At 42.9% G+C, this 9,089-nt stretch overlaps 1 long non-coding RNA gene across 2 annotated transcripts in view; it reads left to right on the top strand.

Moving 5' to 3' along the window:
• Nucleotides 1-8,885, top strand: part of LOC106148079 — a 24,909-nt gene extending 16,024 nt beyond the window's left edge. Inside the window, exons 4-5 of one of the 2 annotated variants that reach the window (XR_001233207.1) lie at nt 5,612-6,014; nt 7,287-8,885. This is a non-coding gene — a long non-coding RNA (uncharacterized LOC106148079). Of the gene's footprint in view, nt 1-5,611; nt 6,026-7,286 lie in introns of those variants that run through there. The other variant, XR_001233208.1, reaches the window with a different exon arrangement.
• The last annotated feature ends 204 nt before the right edge of the window (nt 8,886-9,089 follow it).

Raw genomic sequence — 9,089 nt, 5'->3', positions numbered from 1 at the left:
TTTTTTTTTTTTTTTGGTCTTTTTGAGACAGGGTCTCACTATGCAGTTCAGGCTGGTCTTGAGCTCACTTTGTAGCCCAGACTGGCCTCAAACCCACAATGATCCTCCTGCCCCAGCCTCCTGAGTGCTGGGATTACAGATGTGCACCACCATGCCCGGCTTATGTTCTAACTTAGAGTACATCCCATGTATAGCTGAGAAGAATGTGTTCTGATGATGTTAGGTAGAACACTCAGTCAACATCTACTAAGTCCATTTGTCCCCACATTTGGTTCAGTTCTGATATTTCTTTACTGAGTTTTATTGTCCAGTTGATCTACCCCTGGGACAATGCATTATTGTCTCCTGTTACATTGTATTATTGCTTATTTGATTTTTCACGTCTATTAATAATTGTCAGGCTGGAAATATACCTCAGCAGCACAGCACCTGCTTGGCAAGTGCAAGGTCCTGAGTTCAATTCCTGGTACCAATAATAATAATAATAATAATAATAATAATAATAGCCGCCTTAACAGTTGTGAGGGGATATCTGGTGATTCTGATTTGCATTTTCTGGGGATTTATGTCTACCTTTCTATTACAAGCGCCTGGCAATGCGTGGGACCCAGCAGATGCTCACTCAGTAGTTACTGAGTGAATGATGAAGCCACAAGCAACTCCACCTTCAGAGTATTACAAACAATGCTGTGCAGATTAGGGGGAAGGGAAGGGGCCCGTGACACAAAAGCAGAGGGTCCCCAGGCTGGTGAGAGTCCTACCCCTCTTTTCATGTTAGAAGGCTGCAAAGTGGCTGGGACCTGGGGACTTTGCATAAGCTCACCACAGTGGCAGGAGATGTGTTTTCTAAAAGTGTGAAATTACGTTCATCCCCCTATTACCTGCCCTTCCACTTCCTCCTCTTTGCCCTTTTGCTTCAAATCTACGCACCTCGAATCCCCCATGTGTGAAACCCCATTGGGTTATCTTAGTCACTTTCCTCACTGCGGAGGCAAAATACCCAACACCCACGATTTGAAGGAGAGGTTTATTTTGGCCCATGGTTTCAGAAGCTTCAGCCCATGCATGGCTGGCAGTCTCGAATGCAGAAATGGCATGGGGGAAGCGTCTGGGCAGAGAAAAGCTGCTCAGGTCCTGGCAACCAGGAAGCAGAGAGGGAAGGGAGGACTGGGGAGGGAGATGTATCCTTGTGGGTCACACCCAAGTGACCGCTTCCAAACAGGCTCCATCTCCTAACTCAGCTGTAGCACCCTGTATTCCAGGCATCTTCTGCAGCTCTGCCTCTAAGCACAGGAGGCCTTGGGATACACACACTGCAGGTCCAGTGTATATGTATGTATATCTCAACTACTTTTCAGAGAACTGGGACCAAGTGTATGCAGGCTGAATGATGATTCCTGTGATAGTTGTTGTGTTAACTTGAATAAAAAAATGCCTGGTGGATTGGTTTAGCACAGTTCTGGGTGTGTCAAACATTATAGTTCCTTGTCCAGCACCCAGGGCATTCTGCAGCAAGCTGTGAACTTCAAAAGGCTTGGGGGTTCTGACCCTATGTAACCCTCATGACTTCTTTCTCAGGCTGGCTTTACTCAGACATTCTAGGTTCCTAGATTCTCCAGCATCCTGGGGTCTCCACTGCACTTTCAGCTTCACTCTCACAGTGCACTCTCAGGGGCACATTGCATGCTATCCCGTGCTATCTTCTGAAATCTGAGTACAAGCCTTCCTGACCCCAAAACTCTTGCATTCTGCATGCATGTAAAACCAGCACTGTGTGGATGATGTCAAGGTCTGCCATCAATGGGAGCAGTAGCTGAACTCCTTATCATCTTGCCAATGGTTGCAGAGGCCTCTGAGTACCTAGATGGCTGAGCATGGTGAACTGAATCCTGGGGAATCCTGGAGTCCAACTGCCAATGCAGCCCTTCTTCCCAACCTAGCTTGGTCTTTGCCAACTGCATGACTGTTAGCATTCTGGTCTTCTGAGTTCCAACCAGAATTTCCCATGAAGCTCAGCTCACAGCATCCTAGTGCTGCTTCTCTAGCCCGCATCTCTGAACCTTTCCAAACTCCTCCCCAAGCCAATTTCAAAGATTTCTGAATGGCAAAATCAGGTAGCATCACAGCAACTACCCCATTTCTCTGGTACCAAAATCTCTGTTACTTTCTGCTCACTGAGATATTATACCTGATATCCGCAGTTTAAGGAAAAAGAGATTTACTTTGGGTCATTGTTTGTAGAAGTTTCAGTTCATAGCTGGCTCCCAGGCAGGGGAGCATGGCAGAAGGGGCATTGCAGAGGAGAAGGAGCTGATGACATGGTGCCAGAATGCAGTCAGAGAGAACTAGGGAGGAGGAAGGAGCTAGACCCTTCCAGGGCATGCCTTCCAGGAACTGCCTCCTCCAAACAGGTTTCACCTCCCAAACCACATTCAGCTATAAACTCATCGGTGGACAAATCCACTGACAAGTGTCTTGCTCCCATGACCCAAGTACCTCCCCAAAACCCCACCTATGAGCTCAGCAGGCTTTGAGCGGGCTGTACATAAACAAACAGTGACGAGTCCTGGATGGGAAAGTTCTTCTGCCAAGCTTGGGGTGGTGGGACAGTGGTGACGAGGAAGACCTAAGAACAGGCAGGGGCAGTGGCTGGAGAAGAAATGGTGATAAGGATGAGTCTTGCATACCTAGCACCTTGAACAGAGTGAAGGTAAGAGCGGGGAAGGCAGAGGCAGAGAGCTGTGCTAGATGACCTGTACCCAGGGTGGCTAGGCTGTCGGAGTACTGCTACAAGGACTTGGACCCTTATGTAACACCCTATCACTTCCAAACCCTCCAGCACTAGGAATTCACTCCAGCAGCCTCATTAAGGACTGGTTCCAAAGCGCCTTCATACTAGAGGGTAACGGTGCCAAGGGAGGAGCAGATCTACTGGGGAAAGGCAGGAGAGCGCTGTGAGCCTAACATGGGGACAGGCTCCCTCTCTCCTGTCCCCATCATGAGCAGAAGGCCCTGAGAAGAGAATTGGGTCCAGGAAACAGGGCCATGGATCTTCATCTCTGTCCCAGCTGGAGCTCAGGTATGCCCACCTGGGCCATGCTGGCTTCTCATCCTAGGCTCTAGGATTGCCCACCCTAAGTGTCCTTCTTTGAGAGGTGGCAGGACCTTAGGGCTGGAGGTGGGGTAATTTCCACCTCTTCATTCAGCTTGGGTATAAGAATGGCTGGAAGAGGAGAGAGATAGAGAGGAGGCAAACACACTATACAACTTTTGCTACGTTTTGACCTTACTTAAGAAGTCTGGGCCTCTCCTCCCCTTTTTTACCGACTGAAATGAAGAAGGCAGGCAGTGGTGTTTGTCCATACACCTGCATCCGTATCTCGGGGGAACACCTTCTCCTGTTCTTTTAAACTTACCTACCTTGAATCTTTTCTTTTTCAGCCTTGGCTAATAGCTGTGAAATCTTGGTCTGTCACCTCAGCTTGTCTTCCCTAGCATTTAATGGTTTAAACTGTCTGCCATCAAAGCATACAGGTTAATATTTCCAAAAACATTCCTTACTCCTCCCCTCTATTAGGCTTTTTTTTTTCATTGAAAGAGAAAATTGTCTAAAGCATACTTCCGTGACCTCACACAGCCACTAAAATTGATGCTTTGCCTTCCCTATCCATCTATCCAGGGTTGTACTTCTAGGATACTTCTGCAGGATATTACTTTATTTAGAGTTAATGTGTTGTTGAGTATTTAAACACTCTACCACTTCTCTTCATGTTGGGAAAACTGCAGAAAAAATTGCCTTAGATCTAACTGCAGAGATCCTTTTGCTTCTCTTCTTTAATGGATATTTCTATTTTCACATATGGCAATGTGATTCTTACAACAATCATATTTCTTTTTTACTTTGGCATAACTCAACTATAGTAACTGTAAGCCCCTAGAGCACACCGTGCTGTATTAATTCTCATGTTCTCTCTCTCTCTCTCTCTCTCTCTCTCTCTCTCCCTCTCCCTCTCTTTCTTTCCTGTCTGTCTGTTACCTTTTCTCATTTTCTGTGAATACTTTGACTTCTCTTAACTTGAGGAAAAGATTTATTTCAATCCTTTTTATATTTTACAATATATTTGTTAAACATTTTACTTTTAACTAATTTTAGACTTTAAAAAGTTGAAAACATAGGGTACTAAATTCCTAAATATTCTTCACCTGGCTTCCCTTATCTTTGACTTTATTCTGTGGAATATATTTGTGAGAGTCACCTGAAATCCCTTCTTGGAACATGGCCTACAGTGTGTCACTAATTGGAACACACAGATGCTGGACACCTCAGGACAAATGGGTTGGAAATGACTGAGAGACATTTCAGCGAGGGCGGCATTGGGAAGACGACCCGGAATCTTCCAATGAATCATTCAGGAGTGATTTGGCAACAAGTAAATTGGAGCTAAAAAAGGTAGTCCAAAGAAAACTGGCCAGTAAGAGAATCCTGCTAACATCCTGAATGAATAGAAATTGACTAAATTTTTTAAATATTGGGATTAATCATGAGGTTGAGATATAGCTTTTTGTATGGCTTGAAGCATATTGTCCACATCTCATTTTGTAGCTATGATAACTCTTAATTTCTTTTGAGACTGATAGGATATTTGCTGAAATTATCCAAAGGTCTAGTAGTTAATGCCTAGCATGTAGTTTATGTTGCAGCTTCTGAAACATTATTATGGCATGATCCTATTTTTCAGAGCTGTCAGATGAGCATGTGTGAGCATCTATGTATGTATGTATGTATGTACATTAATAATACTTGTAGGAAATAATTCAAGTTTTAAAGCTTTCAACTAAATAGGTGACTTATAATCTCCTTTTTGCATATCTATTTTCTATTTTTTATATTGCATAATATTACTTTATACCAAGCAACAATTAACAAAAAATTAAAGAAGAAAATAAACCTTGGAAGAAAATATATTAAAATTCTACTCCAATAGATTCCCTTTTTAATGACTCTTTAGGTTGCTTTAGTCAACTCATTTCTATTGTTTATTCAGATTATTTCAAATTTTTTTTATGTTGTCATCATACAATGCTGTTTCCTAATATTCCAGGATAGTAAGAAGCAAAGAAAATAAATAATTGGCAAAACAAAAAAAATAATGTGCTGGCCTTACCCATGTGAGGCTCTGAGTTCTATCCTCAGCAACAAAAAAAAAAACCAAAAAGAAACAATTATTACATTTAAGCAAAAATACTTAAGATACATGAGAGCTCTAAAACTACCTCCCAATATATACTATACATATGTTATATACCTGTATACCAAAGTTACCAGTGCTAAAAACCCAATGACTATAATTATTCATTTCATATAAGTTTTATTTTTGTACTGGTCTCTGACAAATCACTTTAAAAATAATTTTTAAAGTAAACTCTACATATTTTATATTTGGTCAATTATATTTGGTGAAATTCCATTTGGCTAAATTGTTTTCAGCCAAATATCTGGTGTAGTTTGTGAAACTTGAAACATCCAAGGATTTCCAGTCAGGGCTTGATGTGCTGATGATTCACCAAGTCCAAAAATGTGAAACAAGCAGGATGCTTTCTTCCATCCCAGGTCCCCAGGCCCCCGGGCCACTCTACCTCTGGAATCATTTCACCATGGAGTGTGACTGTTCACCGGAATCTCTCAGGAGTGAGCAAGAGCTCCTTACGTCTTGCACTATGCTCTACTGCATAGCATGTGGCTCTGGCAGAAGTACGATCAAATGGAAACTGGAACGAGAATCAGCCCTTGCCCACATTAATTACTTTATGTGATCACTTAGTGCATTTGTGTGTAATAAGTCTGGGGAGGGTAGCACTCCTGCTATAACAGTAACTGGGACACTCTACCTGATTCTAATCCTAGATCATTATATTCTCACTAGGATTTTATAATCTCACTTAAATCTGAAGTGACTGTGAAATCCTTCCTAATGTGCTCTAAGAAGAAAATAACAAGGATAATAAAATATAAGGTGAGTGTTTAGATTTTTACAAATTTATTATTGAAAAAAAATTTACCATAAATTCCCCTCAAAATACTCTACCTTGGGATGGGGAGATAGCTCAGTGGTATAAGTGCTTACCTGGCAAGCCTAAGGTAATGAGTTCGATTCCCAGTACCAAAAAAAGAAAAAAAAAATACTCTACCTTAATTTTAACACACTTATCCCAGCATTCTTGACACTTTCTGAAACAGTTCTGGAAGTCCTCTTTCATGAGTGTCTATAAGGTATGATAAAAAATACAGTGAATGCTGTTCCTGAGTGCTATCCGATGGAAAGGCAGCCTCATAAAAACATTACAGTCTGTCTGCAGCCACTGATTCACCAGATCTGGCTCCTCTTGACTTCTGGCTCTTCCTCAAAGTCAAAATGACCATGAAAGGCAAACGTTTTAAATTGGTTCAGACTATGAAGGCAACTACCTACAGCTAAACATACCATGAAAAAGGACTTCCAGAGTGGCTTCAGAAAGTGACAAGAATGGGATAAGTGTGTTGGAAGTGAGGAGCATTTTGAGGAAGATTAATGTGGATGTGTTTTTTTATTGTAATACAATTTTTAAATTTAAATGTTTGCCACACTTTTTTATATCACCTTGCATTTGTTGTGGGCCCTTACTGTCCCTCGATACACTCGATTATAGCTGTTTGAAGGGCATCAGCTGCCTGAAAAGCCACAGTCACCTCCACCATTCTTCCCTTCCAACAGCTCCTCCCTCCAAACATTTCCTTGTAGTGAACTGTGTAGTCCTGAATCATTCAAGTGTTCTAATACAGTACTGACACAGAATCAATCCAAGCTTTTCATCCATTTCCTCCTATGCACTTACTCCACATAATTTTCACTAAATGTCCCTGGTAACCAGTTGATTTTACCTTAAAACAATACTTCTTTTCCTAAAGGGGGATCTTTTCCAAATGTGAACTAATTATGGACACAGATTCAAATTTAGAAAAATTATTAAAAAAAAAAATCAAAAGCAGACAGTCCCAATTTCAGCACACACTGCTGTTTCCTCCCGTGTCCACCTTCCCCTTCATCTCCCTACGAGTATTCCAGTTTGGTCTAGGGTGGATGCTAATGAGTCCAAGCCAATTATGGCATGTTTGCACCTGTGGTGAGTGGCTGGGTCGGGAAAGGGCAGTTGTGTCTGTGGGGAGGTCAGTTGGGGTGCTTCTGGAAAGCACTTCCTTCTTCCAAAGTGTGACGCAGAAGCTGATGTTATCTGTCCTTCCTTGGAAGTGTCTCTGGAGCCACAGCAGCCGTACTGGCACCAGCTGGAGAATGAAGCCAACATAGGAGAAGACAGAGCACATGGAATCACCCAGGACTAGAACAAAGCTGAAAGTGCCACGTCCAGACAGCACTGAGAGGCAATAAAGGTCTTTACTGGGGCCTTCATGAGGCAAGATTTCCAGTTATTTGCATTCCAAAGCATTCAAACTCATAGCCAAGTGTGCCCTGACGGTTACTCACTTGGGTCATAAAACATTATGTCAGGCACTGAGTTCAGCACACAAGCTTGTCTGATTTCTCAGTTCTAGGAAGCAGGCTTATCTGATTTCCTAGTTCATGGAAGATTAGAGACAGCAAGTGAGAGGTGGAGGAAAGGAGGGCAGCTGGTCAGGGAAGGAAGAGACACAGAGGCAAAAACCAGAACACAAGATGTGGCACTGGAGGGTCACTGAATGTGCTGGCAGAACGATCCCCTCTCGGTAGCCCCGGTGTGCATCAGGCACAGGCCAATGACTAAACCACAATGACGGCCCTGTGTCGTCAAGGGAAGTTGGATTTCTTTCTGTTTTAGGAGGGAGATGAGGGTGAATAATGTTTAATAATACTACTTTGTAAACAAAGAAAAGGTTCAATGATTAAAAGAGTAAACTAATCTGAGAAGTCCCACAGAGAACAAGCTCACTGGGTAAGCTCAACAAATCGTGCAATATACACACACAGATGTGTGCAAGTGAAGCCTGCTAAGAAGTTTCATCCAGAGAAAAGGAAGGAAAGCAAAGCAGGCAGTCGTCTGATTGTTAGGGAGAGCACCTCAATCCAGGGTCCGCGCCAGAAGCCAGCAATGCAGAAGCCAAGCGGCAACTGAGGATGCGGCCTTGCTCCTCAGCAAGCGACCTGCTTCTAACCCAATGGCTCAGCAAGCTGCGAAGCTGTTCCTTCAGAAGCCTGCCAGTGGGAAACAAGCTGCTTGACTTTTCTTGGTAGAAGGCAGTTGAGCACTTCTAATTAAATGTAAATAATTCTCAGAACCAACCGCTTGTAGACAAAAACAACTGGAAAACTCGCAGACACTAAAACTGCACCACGCAAAACAGGTTCTGGACCTCTGCACACACACGGAGTTCACCAGATGAGGTAGCCACCGTGGCAGACACTGCTCCAACCGAGTGGTTCCTGGCCACGTGTGGGAGACCAGGTGGACACCAGGGTCTACAGCGCAGGTGGGGGCGGTTTGTTTACCAAGGATGGGGCACAAACAATGCAAAACTGGAAGTGGAGTGTGCAGGTGGGCACAGGGCTTTTCTGCAGTCCTCTGGCACCTTGTGATCTTGCACAGACGGCTCTCCTACGCTCCCCCAGGTCCCACCCGGGCTCAGAGGCAGAAGATGGGCTGTGGACACAGCCTCCGCCCAACACACTCTTTTTCTGGTTTTAACACAGAAGCTTACATAATATGCAAGTCAAGATAAGGAAGAAGAAAGACTCTGATACCTTCTCTGATTACTAACACATTTGTGTGTATCTTACACACAGTTACTAAATGGATGGTAAGTGATGCATTATGCTGAGTGTTATTTAAAGAAAATCTATAAATAATTAAATAACTTTACCAAGAATGAAACTTAAATCTGTTTAGATTAGTGGTTTTTAATGGTCTTTTTTTTTCTTCATACAAGAATATTGCCAACTGCACTGAGACTGTGCTACCAGTAAGTTATGATTATTATCATCAACCTATTATTAGCCAACAATTTGCTGGCAGGGTCCTAAATAGTCTACATTCATTATCTTATTTTATTATCATCACAG

The sequence above is a fragment of the Chinchilla lanigera genome, unplaced genomic scaffold, assembly GCF_000276665.1.
Source record: "Chinchilla lanigera isolate Chin_1 unplaced genomic scaffold, ChiLan1.0 scaffold00002, whole genome shotgun sequence".
NCBI lineage: Eukaryota > Metazoa > Chordata > Mammalia > Rodentia > Chinchillidae > Chinchilla > Chinchilla lanigera.
The sequence above is the reverse complement of the archived record's forward strand: the minus strand, read 5'-3'. Positions and strand labels throughout refer to the sequence as shown.